The 18,922-nt window shown below is 41.5% G+C and overlaps 1 protein-coding gene across 3 annotated transcripts in view; it reads right to left on the bottom strand.

Moving 5' to 3' along the window:
* LOC133135414 (zeta-sarcoglycan-like) overlaps window positions 1–18,922 on the bottom strand; it is a 149,820-nt gene that overhangs the window by 88,838 nt on the left and 42,060 nt on the right. Inside the window, exon 1 of one of the 3 annotated variants that reach the window (XM_061252397.1) lies at window positions 16,842–16,958. The exons of 1 other annotated variant lie outside the window; for it this stretch is intronic. The gene's annotated coding sequence lies outside the window, so the exon portion shown is untranslated. Of the gene's footprint in view, window positions 1–16,825; window positions 16,959–18,922 lie in introns of those variants that run through there. One more of the 3 variants, XM_061252398.1, reaches the window with a different exon arrangement.

Below are 18,922 nucleotides of genomic sequence, written 5' to 3' on the forward strand. Positions count from 1 at the left end.
CTGGGACCCTGCATCAATCCTGCTACCTGTGCACTCCTGTGAGAGACCATCTCCCATGACTGGAGAGGTGTAGGTGAAGAGTCACTCACAAGCAGTCATGTGACCTTCATGTTGTTCATATCTTGGCACATAACTACTAGTTGGAAAGAAAATATAAATGCAGTGATTCCGTCAATAGGGAAAGTGTTACAATTATCAAAGGACTGCTGAAATCTTCTGGCCTATCAGGTGTGGCCATGACAGGCTGACAGCTGGTGTGGAGCCACAAAATTGATGTCTGCAACGATGACAACCAATAGGAGTGAATTAATGTTAAATGACTGAGGTGCATGAATTTTAAATATAGGAACATACATAAGATCATGTCTAATTATTCACATTTTCCTGTCAGTTGCTGGCTTCAGTACAATATAGTTACTTTTAAAATAAATACAAAAAGTCATGGAACTATGAAACAATGGAAAATTTTGCTAAAGGCGAGATACATCATTGAACAGGGAACAGGTTAAACGTAATTTTGATCGTGATACAGTGACTGTCAGACGCACATAATGTACAGCCTGGCTGTGAAATATGTTCAGATGATGGAATGATCGATCATGCTCTGCAGTCAGCTCATGCTACCTCTGGATCTTTCAAGCAGATACAAAGATCAGAACTTAATCATGGGTCGTCGTCTTTATGGGTCAGACAGGAAACAAAACAAATATATCATCCCGCGTGAATACATTAATACCTTCGCATCTCCGCCTGAAGTAACTATTCTGCAATCCATTGTTACCATGCCAGAGGAGCTCCAAGCAGAGAAGGCGATCCATACTCAGAACCTGTCAGAGCCTCGAGGAGAGATAGACAGGGCCGCGGAATAGAGCAGACCAGAAAAGGCCGTTCACTTTGACTGATACAGTACAGGACTGTGGGAAAAAATAAAACAGCCAAAACACCCAGACCAAGAGTGCAACTTCCCGCGTGTACAGATAAGTAGGAGAAAGCTACCTGTGACACTTAAACTGGGAACAGTGTGCGCAGCCCACGCACAACACATTTGCATATCTGAATATGTAGCAATTCTGATATTTCACCATGTTCCACTTTTCCCTGAAGATAATTTTTAATAGTACCACAGCACAAAAAAACTGGAAACTAAAAAAAAACATATTCCTTTTTTATTTATTCATGTTTTATCTGTATATTTTGTGGAAATAAGTTGGAATATTTGCAGGCGCACACCTGACAATCTGGGGCTTGCAGGAATGCCTCCCCACCAGCAGGCATATGATTTATTATCAGCGCTGCTTGGTGTATATTAAACAGAATGCAATTTGTGTCCTCTAACAATGTGCCAACATGCACCCTGGGAGGAGACAGAGTCTAATCGCAGGTGTGCTTTCAGCGTAATGAGATGAGGATATTGCACAAACCTGCAGATAAATAATTTTCACGCTGAGCCTTCCCTTACCTCCCCCCATTCTCCCCAATAAAGGAAGTCGTCTCGCATGCCGGAATGCCCTTCATAAAAAAGAAGTATTTGCGTCAATAAGTTAGGGAACAAAACTATTTCAAAGAGAGATTAAACTGTGCTACAAATAAAGCAAATATGAGATGCTATGGAGAACATGATGTTGTTAAAACGTTTGCCGACAAATGCCCATCTGTTTTGTTTGTACTCAATACCAGGAGTGAGCACGAAGGCTTGTGAGACTGCATGGTATCACTATGGTTGGGATTAGACGACAATTGGACCATAACTTTGACTTTACTAAATAAATTAAGTTTGGCATAATTAACAGATAATTAACCAAACAATTACTGCAACTGATTGGCCAGAATGGCTTCACACCTGATTCCCAAGCAAAGGGAGGGTGGACAACCAACAGTTCTCAGCCCTCAAATTTGTGATTTGAGGAACAGGGCTGCATGGTTTCAGACCCCAGCTAAATACTCTTCTTATTTGAAATGACTTAGTACAGTTTATCCCTGTGACTGACACACCCTCTATGGTGTTCGATACCATAGAGCACAACCAGAGTCAAACCAGCACAAGTCCTCCATTTTATAGTAGCTGTGCAAGGCATTGTGCCATAGGGTTGCAGGTGTCGAACTGAACAAGACTCACTGGAAACAATGAATGCCAATTGGAACTCCCTCCGGTGGTGATGTCATCATCAATGTGACACTGTTTTTGGTTGCTGTCATAGTGGGCTCCAACTCCATCACAAATCCTGTCCATGTATGTCTTACTGGCCCTGAGGGCTAGTGCTTCAACAGGACATGTCAACCCAAATTCCCTCTCTCCTCATTCAAAATCTATCTGGACCTGCCTGCCTGTTTGTTGATCGGCAATGAAACGGACGCGCCCTTACCTTAACCCCGAGTGCTTGTAGCGCTAAACAAACAACCACTGCCACCATTGCGTCGATGGGAAGACATTTCTGTCCAGTGGAAAATATTTATCACAAGAACACAGCAGTGCATCCCTGGTGGTCAGTGAACTAACCACAACGATGAGGCTTACGCGGAAACCCAGGCAGTGTTAGGGGGAAGAATAGTTTCATCTCAGAAACAAGTTTAATACACAGAATACTGCACTCATCACAGTCCCTGGCTGATTTCTTACTTACAAGCTCATGTCTTATGGTTCATTTGGAAGTACACCTCCTGCTGGTGAGCCCTGCGGAGTGGTCCATAGGGCAACGGACTCTCTGCCGTACGTGATTCCCCCATGTGGACGGGGGCTCGATCTGCAGCTACGGCCCCCTCTCTCGCTGCTTCCTATCCGTGTGCATAAATCAAAGTACATACATCGGAAAGGAGGGCAGACTGTCCTCTCTTTTCTTTTTTTAATATGGTAATGCTTTACTTGAACCCCTCGCAATAAGGCTGACATAACACTGTCATAGACATGACATAACAGCTGTCACAAGATGGCATAGCAGATGAGAAAATTACATGAAACTGTTGTACTTTTATGACATCTGTCATCTGTCAAGATTGAATACCAATACCAATATACTGTATATGCACAACGACTACTTATTTCAGAGAATAATATGAGCGTTCATTGCATGACATCATATGGACGCATGCATTGTATAGAGAGGCATAATTAAAGCACTTTTATTCAATGTTAATTATGGCTCCAAATAAAATGTTTGTATGTGTCTTGTCAGTGCACTCTTTGTGTAAGCTCCTGCAACTATTGTCCGTAGGATTCAGATGTTGAACAAGGGCTGAAGCTACAATAGCAGATTGTTAGTCGAGCATTAATGAATGTTTCTGGCCAAATTCCACTGTTTGCAAAGGTCTCTGGCAGATGCAGTGCATCACAGTTCAAGTCCGGGGCAAAACACGGCTCTAATTGCAGTGGGGAAGACCCTGTACAATGTACGAACGACATCTTAAAATGTTTCCCGTTCCCTTTAATTTTTTATCCGAAAACTTTTTGTGTAGCCTTTCCAACTCTCTAGAGAAGAAAACTTGTAGCCTGCATTTTGAAGCTTTGGTTGCTATGGGCAACGCCACTTTCCCGGCCTCCTCATTTCTATGGCAACCCAGCGTTCCCAGCATTGGGTGATCTCGTGACTTCTTCGCTGAGTTTAATGCATACATTATCCTCTCTCAGTCACAAACCACAGAGCATTCAGAAAAGAATAGCGTTTAGGAACTCGAGTAAACACAAATAAATCAGCCGGTCGAGTAAAGCCTTCACCTTGAATTACATTCATGATACACGGGCCTAACTTTAAACATGGTGAAAGCCAATATAATATGTGTAAGCAAATAACGGGTTAGTGTTTTGTGGAGGTTTGCAGAAAAAGCGGCATATTGCTGACAGAATGTCGTACCACGCACAATCACACACCATCGCTTGGGAAAGTGCAGCACACACGTAAAGATTAACCGCAGAACTGTGGAGGCAAGCAATATCATTCAGCAGAAGGACAGGTCCAGTTACATTCTAAATCAAATTTCAGAAAACAGCAATGGCAAGGAGTTATAGTGGACAGAGTGATCAAAAGAGAATATAAGCAGTTAAAAAGCCTCTCCTCTGGAATCTTTAATGCCACATTCAGCTCAGGACAAAGGAGTCTTTCTTTTTTACAGATTGAATGGTTAGCATTTTTTTTCAACTATACAGTTGAAATAAATTGACTGATGAGTCAGCGTACAAAAAATCCAAATTAATCATTAATCCCAAAATTTAAAATGTATTTTGCATGTGTAAACACAATACCATTCCCCACACTGAGACCATTCAGGGGGTTTAAAAGAATGCTATAACAGTAAATCTGTTTCCACAAATCCACATAAAGGCATTTTTTATTCAGCCAAGAGATATGCAAAGAATGATATGAAGAAAGGCCGGGTTTCAGTTTTCATCGCCTGCTGAGAGCTGACGACGTCCATAGATCAAAGCAAATTCTATCAAAGCAAACAGTGCTACCTTCACATGCTGCTATAACCTTAAATGGAATCCAGGTTTTACTGTGTATGAAATCTGTACTTTTCCCTGCATTCCACAAATTGCACAAGCATTATATGAACCTACTTCCTCTGTAAAAATATTTCTACTGAAATTCTTCAATATTTGCCATAACCAAAAAAGCTATTACATACAATCCTAGCCCTCGATTGGCTATCTTAATTTTTACTTTATTTGTGAATAAATACACACAGTGACCACTAAGGTATTAGGCATTTATTAGACTTATTTTTTAGACTTATTGGTCTTCTGCTGCTGTAGCCCATCCAGTTGAAGGTGTTGTGTGTTCAGAGATCTGCATGCCATTGTTGTACATAACGCATGCTTATTTCAGTTACTATCACCGTCCAGATCAAATCATTCCACGGTCAAATTTGCTGAGATCACATCGTTTCCCCATTCCAATGCTGAGTCTGAACAACAACTGAACCTCTTGACCATGTCTGCATGCCTTTACGCATTGAGTTTTTGCCACATGATCGGCAGATTCGATATTTGCATTAACTTGCTGGTCAACAGGTCTGCCTAATAAAGTGGCAACTGAGTGCACATTTTCTATTTTTACCCATAGCACCATAGGAAGGCCAGATTCACGATGAGTAAACTGCACATATTGCATATAACTGGTATAACATACGACTAGTCACAAGGTGGAACATTCTGCAACATTCCCCATCTCTGTGAATCCCACAGGCTCATACTTGTTCATTGCTGAGCGCAAACAAGAACTCATAAATATATAAGTGATGAAAAGGTTAGCTTTGACACCATCAAACAACCAGGAACAAGCATAATTTGAAATGAAAAGGTGGTAGACATGGGCTCAAACAAAGTTGGAAGATCATTTTCTGAAGAATGTGTTCTGGGAATAAGACCTAGCAGTAATTAACAGCCGATCATCCATGCTCAGTGAAGTCAGAGGATTCTGCCCCCAGCCCTGGGCTTTGTCTGAATGAGACATTAACCTTGAGCCTTGTCAGCGCATCACTCAGGGAACACGAGAGGATTTCTTTCTTCCTTTTCTTCATGCCTTTCCGAATATATTTTTACAGTATATTTGCAAGAGTAATTAGGAACCGCCAACTTTCAAAGTATTTTCTCACAGCGTTTCTGATTGATCCAAAATGGGAGCAAGCTTCATACGTCCTCCTGAGACCCAACAGAAAAGGGGAAGTTTAAGTATTCTCATTGTTTTGACATAATACACGTGTCTTGGATGACAAGAACATGTTACAGTGAAAATATTTTCAAAAATATCACTTATTTTATTTTTTATTGAACTTCACTTAGTAGGTTTCAGCTCAGTAGTTTTTGAGATTAAGACCAGAGTCACATGTCCCCGACAGTGGGCAAAAATGAATTGACGGGCCTTGGGAGCTTATATAAATCTAGCAGAGTGTCTATTCTTCACTTACTCCCAGTACTTAGCAGGTCAGTGGGGTGGGATTTCTTCTTCCCAACAGCATAAAATGTGCAAGACTGCAAGCTCTTGATCTTGGCTATTATCGCAAGTACAACATGTTTAAAAAAAAGAAAATATGTTTTTAATGGAAAGTTCAAGTTGTTTCACCTTCATTTACTTTCAGTTATGCACCACTGCATAAACACAAAGTGAATTTATACCCCTTTCAAAAGTATGCCTCTACCCTATCTTGACATATCTGCATTATAAATTCATATATTCAACAGTAGGAAAGTGAAAGTGGCCAGTGATAAGTCAATGGGAGTCGGCACATATATTGTTAGCTGGCTTTTCTTGTGCTATAGATGAAGTCTTGGATAATAAATGGGTTGCTTTGTACATAATAAAAAAAACAAGAAGTCTTGCAAGCGCTAACTTACTTTTACAGTATGAGTATCAGTCATTGAGATGTGAAAAAGATTAAGAAAGCATTCTTATCTGCAGGTGATTTACATTGAAAGCCACACCTGAATGTTTGACTGTGTGAACAATATAAAGCTTAGGTTTTATACGAAAACATAGCCAGCATGACTACATCTGTCTTGAGAAGAGACAGACATGCACATTTACTTTTTGGGTATCTATCAGATGTTCTTATAGAGAAAAACTTCAGTCTGGGCAGCCAGGTACATGACTAGAACCTGGAAGATGGGTAGTTCAAGCCCCGGTGTAACCACAAGATCTGCACAGCTGTTGGGCCCTTGAGCAAGGCCCTTAACCCTACACTGCTCCAGGGGGACTGTCCCCTGCTTAGTCTAATCAACTGTAAGTCGCGATGGATAAAAGTGTCAGCTAAATAACAACATTATAATTCATTAAATTAGAAAAATTAAACCCATTTATTGAGCTTGTAATTTACTGGAGTACTGTACAGCAGCACTGCCCCACTCGGGAATCAAGCCTCCAACCATTACAGTTACTGGCCCCATATTACATTTAAATTATATTTTCATTAACCTCTATTGTTTTGAGAAGAGCTTATTACATAAGATCATGTGCATGTCACCGAAGACAAAAAAAACATAAATAAACATAAATATTTTAAACACATAAATATTTCCAATCTATACAATTTTTCCACAAGACAGGCACATAACCATTCACAGATCTGGTTTATGTTGTCATGCAATATGCATGTGGCATTGTGACTATTCAATAAAACACAAGTATCTGGGAAAATGCCACTAAAATATTTATTTTCACTTATAATAAATATAATTTCACCTGGACGTCCTCAACCACTCTTGGTAAATCTCCACATTATTCTGCAAAAGCATATGAATATTGGAGATACTACACAACACTGCTGAGACTCACTTTAGCCACAGCCACAGTAATGCACAGGACATGTCCAATAGGTGATCTGCCAGTCCAGTAAATCTGCGTGGTGCCTATTATGTCCATTTTAATCGCAATGCAACACACAATACCTGCCCACAAAGCACCTTTTCGTTTCCCCCGACTTCTTTAAAAGGGGAAAAAGACCTCCTTTATGGAATTAATTAAGACAGGAATGGGTGTAGAAGGGTCCAATCAGGTCCAATATCTGCCCCCTGAATGTGACATTACCACCGCCATTCTGCCTGAGCTCAGGGTGTATTGGGTGAAATTTGACGTGTTGGGTTGGAGGAAGGCTCTCATATTCTCAGTGCCGAGGCACAATCGCTTTCGTTTACTGGCATCCTCTCCTGGGGTATGCGGTGGAATGGGTTTCCGTGCCGACTTCTCTGGGTGACTGACATTATGCCTTCCTTGTTCACAACTGGCTTGGTAAGTAGACTGCCCCAGCATGTCCATGGAGTCCCCCATTGCTCTCTCCGTATGCTTTTCAAAAAGAAAAAAAAGATTCCCTACTAAAACAAAATGGCTATCAACAGAATCAGCACTGTTCATGACAGCAATTGCACCTTGGAGCAAGTTAGGAATTAAGTTAATCAGAGGAGCCACCATCTGGCTGCAAAGTTTGAAACAAACGGGTAAGCACTTTTTATTCCGCAGACAAACCCCTCCAGTAATGAAAATGAAAGTTAAATATGTGTGATTCAGTGAAAGGCTCTAGTTGAATTTTTCCTTTCAAATAACCAATCAGTAATTTCGTAAAACAATTAAGCATGAATTCCCTAAGGTAAAGCATTACATCAAAAAAAAAAAAATGTAATAAAAGAAATGCATTATACAAAAATAAAGTAGCCAATAATAACTTTTTTTGGACAAATGGAATAATTTATTTCACTTTTTTGTTCTCTGAGACTCCAGGCAGTAGTGAGAGCTGAACTTCAGAACAAAGCGATGGCACAGTTGAAGCTCATATTGATTACCTGATTTCAGACGTCTCTAAATGCTGAAGTCTGACAGCAAAAGAACCACAGATCTGGATCATAGCTCTCAAGAGAAGATGCACAAAGCCCAAGCAACTGAAAAGTAGGGAGAAGTAGCTTGTGTTTGAAATGAACAACATGCAGAAAAATACATCGATTGTCGTGTGATCATTTTACTTCTCCTGTGTTTGTGTCTTTTTGTCCGCTTTTGATTTTGGAACATCACCAAGTGTCTACCATCTCATGTTTTGATCATGCCATCAGAGAAAAATCTGGATGCTTTTCCTATCAGTTACTTCAAATCATGTTGCCATGACAAGAAATGTAAGAGAGGGCATAGATGGAATTGTATTGATACAAAAAAAAGAACATCTTGCAAGTATTTTGGCTCCAAGACTATTTTTTATACTTACTTTTTTTTTTTTTTTAGTCTCATGGGTGTTTTTTTTGTTATTTTTTGTTAGCAATTGTCACATTGGCCCTGGCATCAGCGGCACAAGCTGATCTTCTCTCCGGGAGAGCATATTGGTCTCAAAGGAAGCGCTACATGCAGCCCATCAACTGTACAATGCCCATGGATCACGAGCCCCTGGGTGCCGATCCAGAGCTCTCCATACCTGCTTTATTGGTTTCACGTCGGCTGAAAAGGGTGGCCATCAAACGCACAATGCTCCGTTTCAGACAGGCCTAACAAATGTGCGCAACCTGGAGCCGAGAGCTGTCACCGACACGCGGCGGGATTATTTGCGAGGGGCGAGAACATTGTCTCCGTGGCGTCTCGCAGACAAGGGGCTATCAATAAACAGAGACTGCAATCTCCATCCAGGCCGTTTCAGCCCGCACTGTACCACAGAACCTGCGCCTGCACACCCTTCCGCTCCGGGATGGGACTGAGGATGATACCTCACCACGATGCCGAGTGACAGGGCGACACGTGACTCATCTCTAAACGAGACTGTGCATATCTGAACTCCGTCAATTTCAGCAGGAGCGTCCGTGTGCCTGTGCATGACACGTTTCCCAATGATGTCAGCACCAGGCCAGCACACCTCAGCCGCCATCTTCACATGCCGCACAGAAGCAGACATGGGGCCACCCAGGTTTCTCTGTAGCCGTGTATGACACTAGAAGGTGTCATTCCCAGCATTGGTTTGAAGCTTAAACTACAGTATGAAAAATATAAAAATCTCAAGCATGGGCCTCATTTAGAAAAGCTGGGCATGTCATGTGTTTATATGTTATAATGGACATTCAGAATATGGACCAACTTTCAGCCCTCCCCCTTTTCATCTCTTCCACCCTCTCTCCCTCTCTTTGGCATACTCTCTCTCTCTCATGTCCATATTCTGTCTCTCAGAGGTTCCCCCTTGTGATTCTCTCTCATCACACACTGTGACTGAAATGATGACATTTGCCAGCAACAGTCAAGGCTTCTGAGCAGCTGGGCCAGTGTGGCATGAACAGGGGATTCTGGGATAGCTCAGTATTGACCTTTCCTGTAGGCGACCTTCCCCTGGAGGACCGCTCCCAGGAAATTGCCTCTGCTTCCATTGGTCCACAGGTTGTCCAGTAATTTCAGCTTAATACATGTGCTTTTAATTGCAATGGTCCTCATAAGACTTTCACTATTATGTGCAATGATATTCATAATAGCATGACTACATTAAATTATAGTCCTATAAGTACTGGACCTTAGAATGCTTACTGTGTACATGTCCTCAAAGCAATTCCTTGTGGATAAATTACTTCCTCATGCTTCCATTATTTACTGATACTGTTGTGCTGGTGTCATACTGATGCATTTGCATAAGGAAGTCTCAAGCTTTGATATACAGCCCTCAAGACTAGCCTCGTTTTATGAGAGAGCCTACCGCAGCTCAACTGATTTCATCCCGTTATAGATTATATCAGTTTCTTCAGCGTCGATCCATGAATCTATAATGTTACGTCAGATACGTTATTACACGCGACTGAGGTACGGTAAATGAAAATGAGTAAAGGTGATGAGAGACAGCCCTGGCCCTCTCCAGAACTGATACTTTAATAACTGCACATTACCCACCTCAAGCAAAGCATCCAATATGCACACACACTAAACCCACAACTACTTTCTTATACTTCAGTCATAGCCTGCTTCAGATAGTGTGGTGTGAGATTGACCACTGACCTGGTGCAAAAAAAGACAAATAAAAAAAAGAAATTACCTGAAAACAGCAAAAACTAAACGCTGCATTACCATCCAGTTTGCAAATAATGTCTGTATAAAACATCAAACAATCTGTGAAAACACGTTAAATGGGTCACTTAACTTTCACTGAGATGATGCCTTTCTCTCCATCTGTACTGTGATATCATGGATGTATGACGGTGCATTATTGCAAAATCAGAACTGGGACTCAGAAGCATCCAGACAGTAGACTACTTAGCAATACTGCAGATATTTGTAATGTTGTGGCCATTCAATTTTACCTACCTAATGAGGCATGTAGACTAGTTTACTGGTCATAATATATTTCATATTTAAATTCTGGATTACATTTAGTGCTAAATGCATCTTAAGAGGCTGAAAATCAGACTCAGAAATGAGCCTGAGAGTCTGTCGCTTAAATGAATTAGGTGAGTCATAAGACTAAGCGTCTTTAACCGTTCAATATCAAATCATCAAAACAATGATCGTACCATTCACACTGGGAATATTATTCCTTTGTTAGTGCTTGCCTTTGCGAAACAAGCCATTGTGCTAACAACACATCTTTTTACATCCCCTAAATGCTCTTTAAGGGAATCTAAATATAACTGCATGCAAGGGAATCCCTAATCACCTTCAAGATATGTTTTGAATTATTCAGCACGGCTGTTGTTTTGGATTTAGCTTGCTTCTCTTCCCTCTTGTGGTGCCACCACACTTATATGGTCCGCTGCTTTTCCGTCATGTTCAGCCACACTGCAGGTTACACAGGCTGCATACTGGGCAAAATGAGCGCTTCAGCTGGGGGTTATCATAATGCGGAATTAGCACCCAGCCCAGAGTCCGGGCTGCCTTAATGAACGCTAAAACCCCATAGCAGGGTAAAGTGGATTAGCCTCTCACGTGCTCGCAAAGTTCATCTGTGACCGAGACACACAGGACCTCCATTGGGGAGACGCCAAACAGATCAGTCCCCAGTTGGATTATGTTGCTGCTTGCTTGGATGACAATGTCACAATGTCAAATCGGAGCTTAAAAATATATGTGGGCCACTTCCTCTTTTTTCCATTATGAAATAAAAAAGAAGAATGTCAGCAATGCATTATTAAACTATGCACATTATGCTCCATGAGGCCCGTTATTAAGTTATTTCTGTGTACCTTCAAATAATCTGTGTGTGTGTGTGTGTGTGTGTGAGAGAGAGAGAGAGAGAGAGAGAGAGACACTACATGCATGTGTGCTTGTGCGCACGTGTGTATGTATGATTGTACTGTGCATGTGTATGGTTGTGTGTGTGACCGTGTGCATGTATGTGTTTGTGTGTGTTTGTGTGTGAAAGTATAAGAGAGCTTGTGTGCAAGTGTGTGAGTAAAACTGTACATTTGTGTGGTTGTGTGTGTGTGTCTGAGTGTGTGTGTGTATGTCCATGTGATCCTTCCATTTGTTACAGCCCCTGACAGGTGAATGACTGAAGATAGAGCAGCCACATATCCATCAGGGGAATAAAGATCTGACACACCCCTCTACCAGCCTCAGATAGGGTCCCTACATACTGTTCAGATAAGGTCCCTACACACTGTTCAATAACGATCTGACACACCCCTCTACCAGCCTCAGATAGGGTCCCTACACACTGTTCAATAAAGATCTGACACACCCCTCTACCAGCCTCAGATAGGGTCCCTACACACTGTTCAATAAAGATCTGACACACCCCTCTACCAGCCTCAGATAGGGTCCCTACATACTGTTCAGATAAGGTCCCTACACACTGTTCAATAAAGATCTGACACACCCCTCTACCAGCCTCAGATAGGGTCCCTACACACTGTTCAATAAAGATCTGACACACCCCTCTACCAGCCTCAGATAGGGTCCCTACACACTGTTCAATAAAGATCTGACACACCCCTCTACCAGCCTCAGATAGGGTCCCTACACACTGTTCAAATAAGGTCCCTACACACTGTTCAGATAAGGTCCCTACACACTGTTCAATAAAGATCTGACACACCCCTCTACCAGCCTCAGATAGGGTCCCTACACACTGTTCAATAAAGATCTGACACACCCCTCTACCAGCCTCAGATAGGGTCCCTACACACTGTTCAATAAAGATCTGACACACCCCTCTACCAGCCTCAGATAGGGTCCCTACATACTGTTCAGATAAGGTCCCTACACACTGTTCAATAAAGATCTGACACACCCCTCTACCAGCCTCAGATAGGGTCCCTACACAGTGTTCAATAAAGAACTGATAAACCCCCAAAAAAACCAGGGCACACCTACAGCCATAGCAAAACACATCTGACACGACTGATCACTCCGTCCCAAACAACATTGCATGCAAATAGCACACAATGTACAGCCTTTTGTGTCTGTCCAAGGAGCGAAAATGAGAGAACGGGAGAAAATGATTGAATAGATGAGGAGAGGAGAGGGGAGGAGAGGGGAGGAGAAGAGAGAGGGATCATTGAGGTATTGTTTTTGTCATTGTCACACCCCTTGGGACCCAATGAAGCAGCCAACCTATTCCCAGAGCAATCAGCTCACACTTTCCATAAACGCACAGTAACTGATGAAGGTCTCCACTCTCGTATAGATCACCCTGGGCTCAGAGAAAGCCTTCAGGGAAATAAAAACTGTTTAAAATCTCTCCCTCGTCACATAACACACCTTTTAAAGCTGTGTGTTGGCTTAAGTCAGAATCATCTCAGCCCAAATCAAAGGCATGTTAAATATGTCTTGTTCACATACTGTAGTGCGATATTACAGGAAAAACACTGGATAATCCTGAATAAGATATATATTTCTGAAAAACATTCAACTGTGGTCTCTGGGTATTACATTACATTGCATTTATTTGGCAGATGCTTTTATCCAAAGCGATGTCCGATAAGTGCATACCGAAGGTCATTAGAACAACTACAGAACAGAGGTCAGATAAGGTACGATTCACATGAAGTGTCACTTATCCTGATACTATGACCGTGTCTATGACTATGACCATGTCTCAGTGCTGTGCTAGGATAAACCAGGAGAATCTGTGATTCATACCTAAATTACAGCACAATTACTACCAATTGTAGATGTGCTGAACAGATCTGCATTACCCAATTTGCAACATGCATACTTCCTTAAAGACTATAATAATTATAATATCATTATACAAAGCAATAATCATTCCATCAACACCTGTTACAAAATGCACATGGAACATTCTACAATATTCTCAATTACGGATCAATATAAGCTGTAATTCATGCAGTTTTGGGAAACTTTGTAACCAAGTACGGTAAGACGGCAAATTTAAATGAAAAAAAAAAAAAAGATTTAAGACCAAGACACTGTAAATTGAGCAGGTTTTCCAGTGGAGAGCTAAGTACTTGAAAATGAATCCTTGACACAGAGCACTACACACAGGGTGTCTGTGTACCCAGCGCTCTTTTTCTAGCACTTATTTCAGGCTCCCGAATTGGTGTTTACTCTGTTCTGTTAATTACCATGTCACTTTGCCTGGCCTGCATTATGTCATGTCGAGTGCCAATTGAACCCTGTTAGATACCTGTAGCTAGAACTGTATTCACAGTGAAGCATCCCGAAACTGACACAAGAAAACACTGTCCTTGGTATTTTGCGAAACCTGAGGGTCGTGTAGCTCGAAAACCTGGGAGTCCTTAAAGTGTTCGGCAAACAACGCCGACGAAAACAGCAAAACCGTCAATTACACAGCAGTCCGCTTCCTATGCAAGCGCATCTCATCTGCACCAATTACAGCAGAAAATGATCACGCTCACGCTGCTTTTATCAAATAGGACTCTGCGCAAAGCCGGCAAAGCGCAGCTGATGAAAGAAAATGAGATGTTATTAATGTTTGATGATGGTAATCAGTAACATCAGCGCAGTCTTCCTTCCTCCGTAGGGCTATCACCATCACTCATCGCGTCTGCTAAAGTACGTCTTATAACACCGAACACATCCCAGCTCCGCTAATGAACTGGGTGCTCTTCATTTGTTCTCTGAGTTCGTCTGAATGCAAAAATTGTCTGGATCACAGAAGCAACTGAAATGAATACATGTAATTGGGTGTATTAGGAAGAAAATAATGTGTACTACTGGAAGAATACAGATCTTGCTTTTTTTTTTGCCATTCTACTAAGATAAAAAATGGCTTTTGGATATTGAACATGTACTGTATCCTACAATGCACAAATAAATGAGGTTTATATATGAAGAAACCAAATCAGATACTTAATATTTTACAAGGCAGGAAACCAGGCAGGTCCAGCAATATCATTTCGAATAACACATTTTCACTGAACACCAACAAAATATATTGTTAGGAAGTGGTTAGGAACTAATAAAAGTTAATTTATTTTGGCAAACCTTGCAAACAGTGCCGGTGGCCCTCAGCAAGAATGAACCCGGGGAACTGATGGCGGACTGGGGAAACACCGCAAGAGCGATATCGATAAAAAGCTTTTCACACCTTGCGGAAACTGCACAATTAAAAAGTCTTTCAAAGAAATAACAAAGCAGTTCCTTGTGTGGCCCATGGATGGCTGTGGCAATACTTGACTGACCTGAGTCTGTATACCATCCCCTACCCATCGCTCTTCACAAGATGACCGAAGTGCTGAATTGGAGAGGATAGTGGTAAAGAGCTTTGAGTTGGACAGTGGTTTTTCCCCTACACATGGACATTTCAGCATGTTAACCTGGTTGAGGGATGAAGTGGTTGCCATACACGAGGCCATTGGAGAACTCAGAATTACAGTAGAGTCCCTAACCTCCTCCTTTCAGGCCTTGAGACTACCAACCTGTGCTGTATGTCTCTGCATTATCCCTTTATAATAGTAGCATTAGGCTAAGCTGACCTTGGCCCAAGAACTCAGGGCTGGGAACAAATGGGAGTTTGATTGTAAGAATATAACATGTATGTACTCGTATTATTCATCCCGCCACATTGTATATTGAAAAAAAAAACTATTATTTGTTGTTTACAAAAACCGTGACAGTATTTGCAGACACACTATGCAAATTTGTGTCATATTTAGCAATTTTGTAAGGAATTGCTTTCTACAAAGTCCAATCTGTGCAGGGAGCTCTCCAAGTTTTGTCTCTTCGTATTGTGTTACTATATTACTATGTTAATGTGCTTAGGGAATGTGATTTTATATTCGCTGAGGATGGGGAAGATATGCCATAGCTGACACCATAAGCAATTCTGAGGGGGTTTTAGTTTAATGCCGCCATCGTTTCAGGTTTGGGAAATGGTACATTTCTTCGGTTTGGCACGTCAAGTGCAATGCACACATGGACAGTGTCCAACGGGAGAGGGTCCAGGAGAAGTACACTCACAATATATTTTCCCCTCGGTTTGTATTGCACACATTTCTATCCCTAGTATTTCAGGGTGGCATGCAGGTTAGTGCCAAGAAGAAACGAAACAAGTTTTGCAACAATAAACGATAGATATAATTTCCTTTGAGAAAACATAACAATATTCAGATCCATAGCTTTGCAGTCCCCGGGTGTTCTCATAAAGAACTATTACAGTCTCATACAAGATGTCCGCCAAAGATAAACATTTAGAGGCTAAAACACAAACTAAAAATAACAGACTTTGGGGGATGTTTTTGCTGTTAATGACCACAGTTAAACTAATGTTGTATGACCCATATTCAATTACCACAAGAAGATATTACCGGGCTTTGGCCGCAGAAAGCAGCTACGGTGCATTGTACCATGCCACACAATTTATTTGTCAATGGCATGCAGCCATTAAATCACTTGAAAATAGTTTGTCCAAGACCATGTACTCGGAACCATTGCTCTCTGGGGTGCATCCCATTGGAGGATTTTAATTAATCTCCTACATTCTGAATAATTGCTCTCTTAGCGCAATTAATAGTGAATATGCCTGTACAAAACAAGAGCTGTGCAGACGTAAGAGCTGCAGTACGTGCCTAATCAGGAGACCTCACTTGTCCATTATATTCCCCCTGAAAAGGTTGGCTTGTTGACATATGCACAGACTTTTCCGAGCACAAACAAACACACAGTAGATTTGTTTTAATCCAAATTCCAATTTACAACAATATTTTGTTTACTTATTTTAAAAAACAAAAAACCCCAAAACAAATCAAGTTAAGATTTGGGGAAGAAACCTTGTTCATTATGGTAATTACGGACATAGTGATGGACGATCTAAATATTTAGTTCTGTCAATTCAAGGACATCACCGTTTGTTAGGAATTGGTATCATGGTACAAAATATGCCCATCTGGTATTATTATTAGCAAACAAGAATATACAACATTCCACACACAATAATTTTAAATTAAATTAAATATTATATAATACTATACCAGAAGCAACTTTTACCTTCTGATCTCAAATGCAGTAACTTTGATCTGAAAAATCCCAAGCTGATACACCGAAGGGTTTTATTTTAGGATAAACATATCGACAGAAAGATGCAGCTAGCTAATCATTCCATGCTTTCCGTCTTTGCAAGCCAAAGTTGTGGCTGGCAGGCATTAAAAAGTCCTTGCAACCATCAAATAACTTCCCAGTGTAAACAAAGTTGTTGCTTCCTGAAACACAGATAAGCGCGGGCACAACCCAAGAAATTAGTGCCGTAGATTTGCCTGGTAGATGGAGAGATTCATTACCAATCAAAGCAAAAATGCTCGAGGTTGTGCGAGTCTCTGGAATATAAGTGCCCTGCATTTTAAATTATATCAGTACACTTTGTGATAAACATGTATCTGTGTGATTATGTCTTCACTGTTCAGGATGGAGGTGAGCAGTGAGCAGTCAACTCCTAATGGGTAATGATTTCCAAGGTAGAATTTCCACTATTAAATGCTTAATTTGATCTGCTCTACTAACCACAAACGTACATAATCATTCATTTTCTTTTGTAGATGTCAGTAGTTCTAGGTATATCAGCAATCTGACATCAAATCATAAATATAATACATTTATAATGACATTATAAATATAATACATTTATTATGAGTCAGACTAATATAAAACAAAATGAAAATAACTGGCCATAATATATGAATGCATTAAGTCATATATATATACCTTATATTCATACAAATGTCAAACAATATATCCATCCATCCATTATCTTAACCCGCTTATCCTGAACAGGGTCACAGGGGGGCTGCAGCCTATCCCAGCATACATTGGGCGAAAGGCAGGAATACACCCTGGACAGGTCGCCAGTCCATCGCAGGGCACACACACCATTCACTCACACACTCATACCTATGGGCAATTTAGACTCTCCAATCAGCCTAACTTGCATGTCTTTCGACTGTGGGAGGAAACCGGAGTACCCGGAGGAAACCCACGCAGACACGGGGAGAACATGCAAACTCTGCACAGAGAGGCCCCGGCCGACGGGGATTCGAACCCAGGACCTCCTTGCTGTGAGGCGGCAGTGCTACCCACTGCACCATCCGTGCCGCCTCAAACAATATATAAATATTGTAAATATATACAAAAATGTAAAAATGGCTTTGATACTCTCTCTCTCTCACACACAGACACACACACACTCACAAGCACACACACACGCACACAAACTCACACACTCACTCACACACACACACACACACACACACACACATGCACACATGCACACAGACACACATACACACACACACATGCACACTCTCCCTCACACACACGCACACTGTGCTGACACGCGTCGGCCACTCGTCTTTGTTGTTGTCTGATTGCTTTGTTTGCGCGCGGCACAGGGATACAATCCCATTTGGGTTACTCTGTCAGCCCTTGTGTGAGTTTCTCAAAACAGCACAGGTCACTGCCTTGAACTCCAAGCTTTGTCTCGGCGTACCCTTTCCGTGACAGCAGACATCCGTGAACTTTTACAAGCTCATCCATAACGGCAGAGAGGGACATAAATCTGGGTGTGCGATGAGGAGGGGACAAAGCGCTGTGATAAGGTCAGAAAGAGCAAACACCAGCGTCTCTCTCCCCCCTCCTCTCTCCCGCGTCTCCCTTTCTCCATATTTCTCCTTCTCCTGACAGAACGAAATACGGCTTCATAAGCTGTGCGAACGCGGGATGGTAAAACAAGCAGGGACCGCGAGATACAGGCGTGCTGTCCACTCCAGTGAATTATGTCACGCTAATTCATCGCATTGCATTCACATACTAGACGCTCGTATCCTGAGTGACTTTCAAAACAAGAGAACACCGGAGTTACTCTCAGGAATACAAACGTGCAATATCCAAGAAGGCACAGAAGGCCCATTCGTAATCAGTAAATCCTCTCTGCTTCCATGCTTGGCAAACCCGTAATAACATAAGGATTTGCACAGGCGTGTTGCTTGTTGCAACCATCACGCTTTAAAATAATTAACATAAGGTTATATTTACCTGGTTCAGTACTGCTTGTGGAGGATTTGGAAATTATGTACAGA

The sequence above is a fragment of the Conger conger genome, chromosome 8 (genome assembly GCF_963514075.1).
Source record: "Conger conger chromosome 8, fConCon1.1, whole genome shotgun sequence".
Lineage (NCBI taxonomy): Eukaryota > Metazoa > Chordata > Actinopteri > Anguilliformes > Congridae > Conger > Conger conger.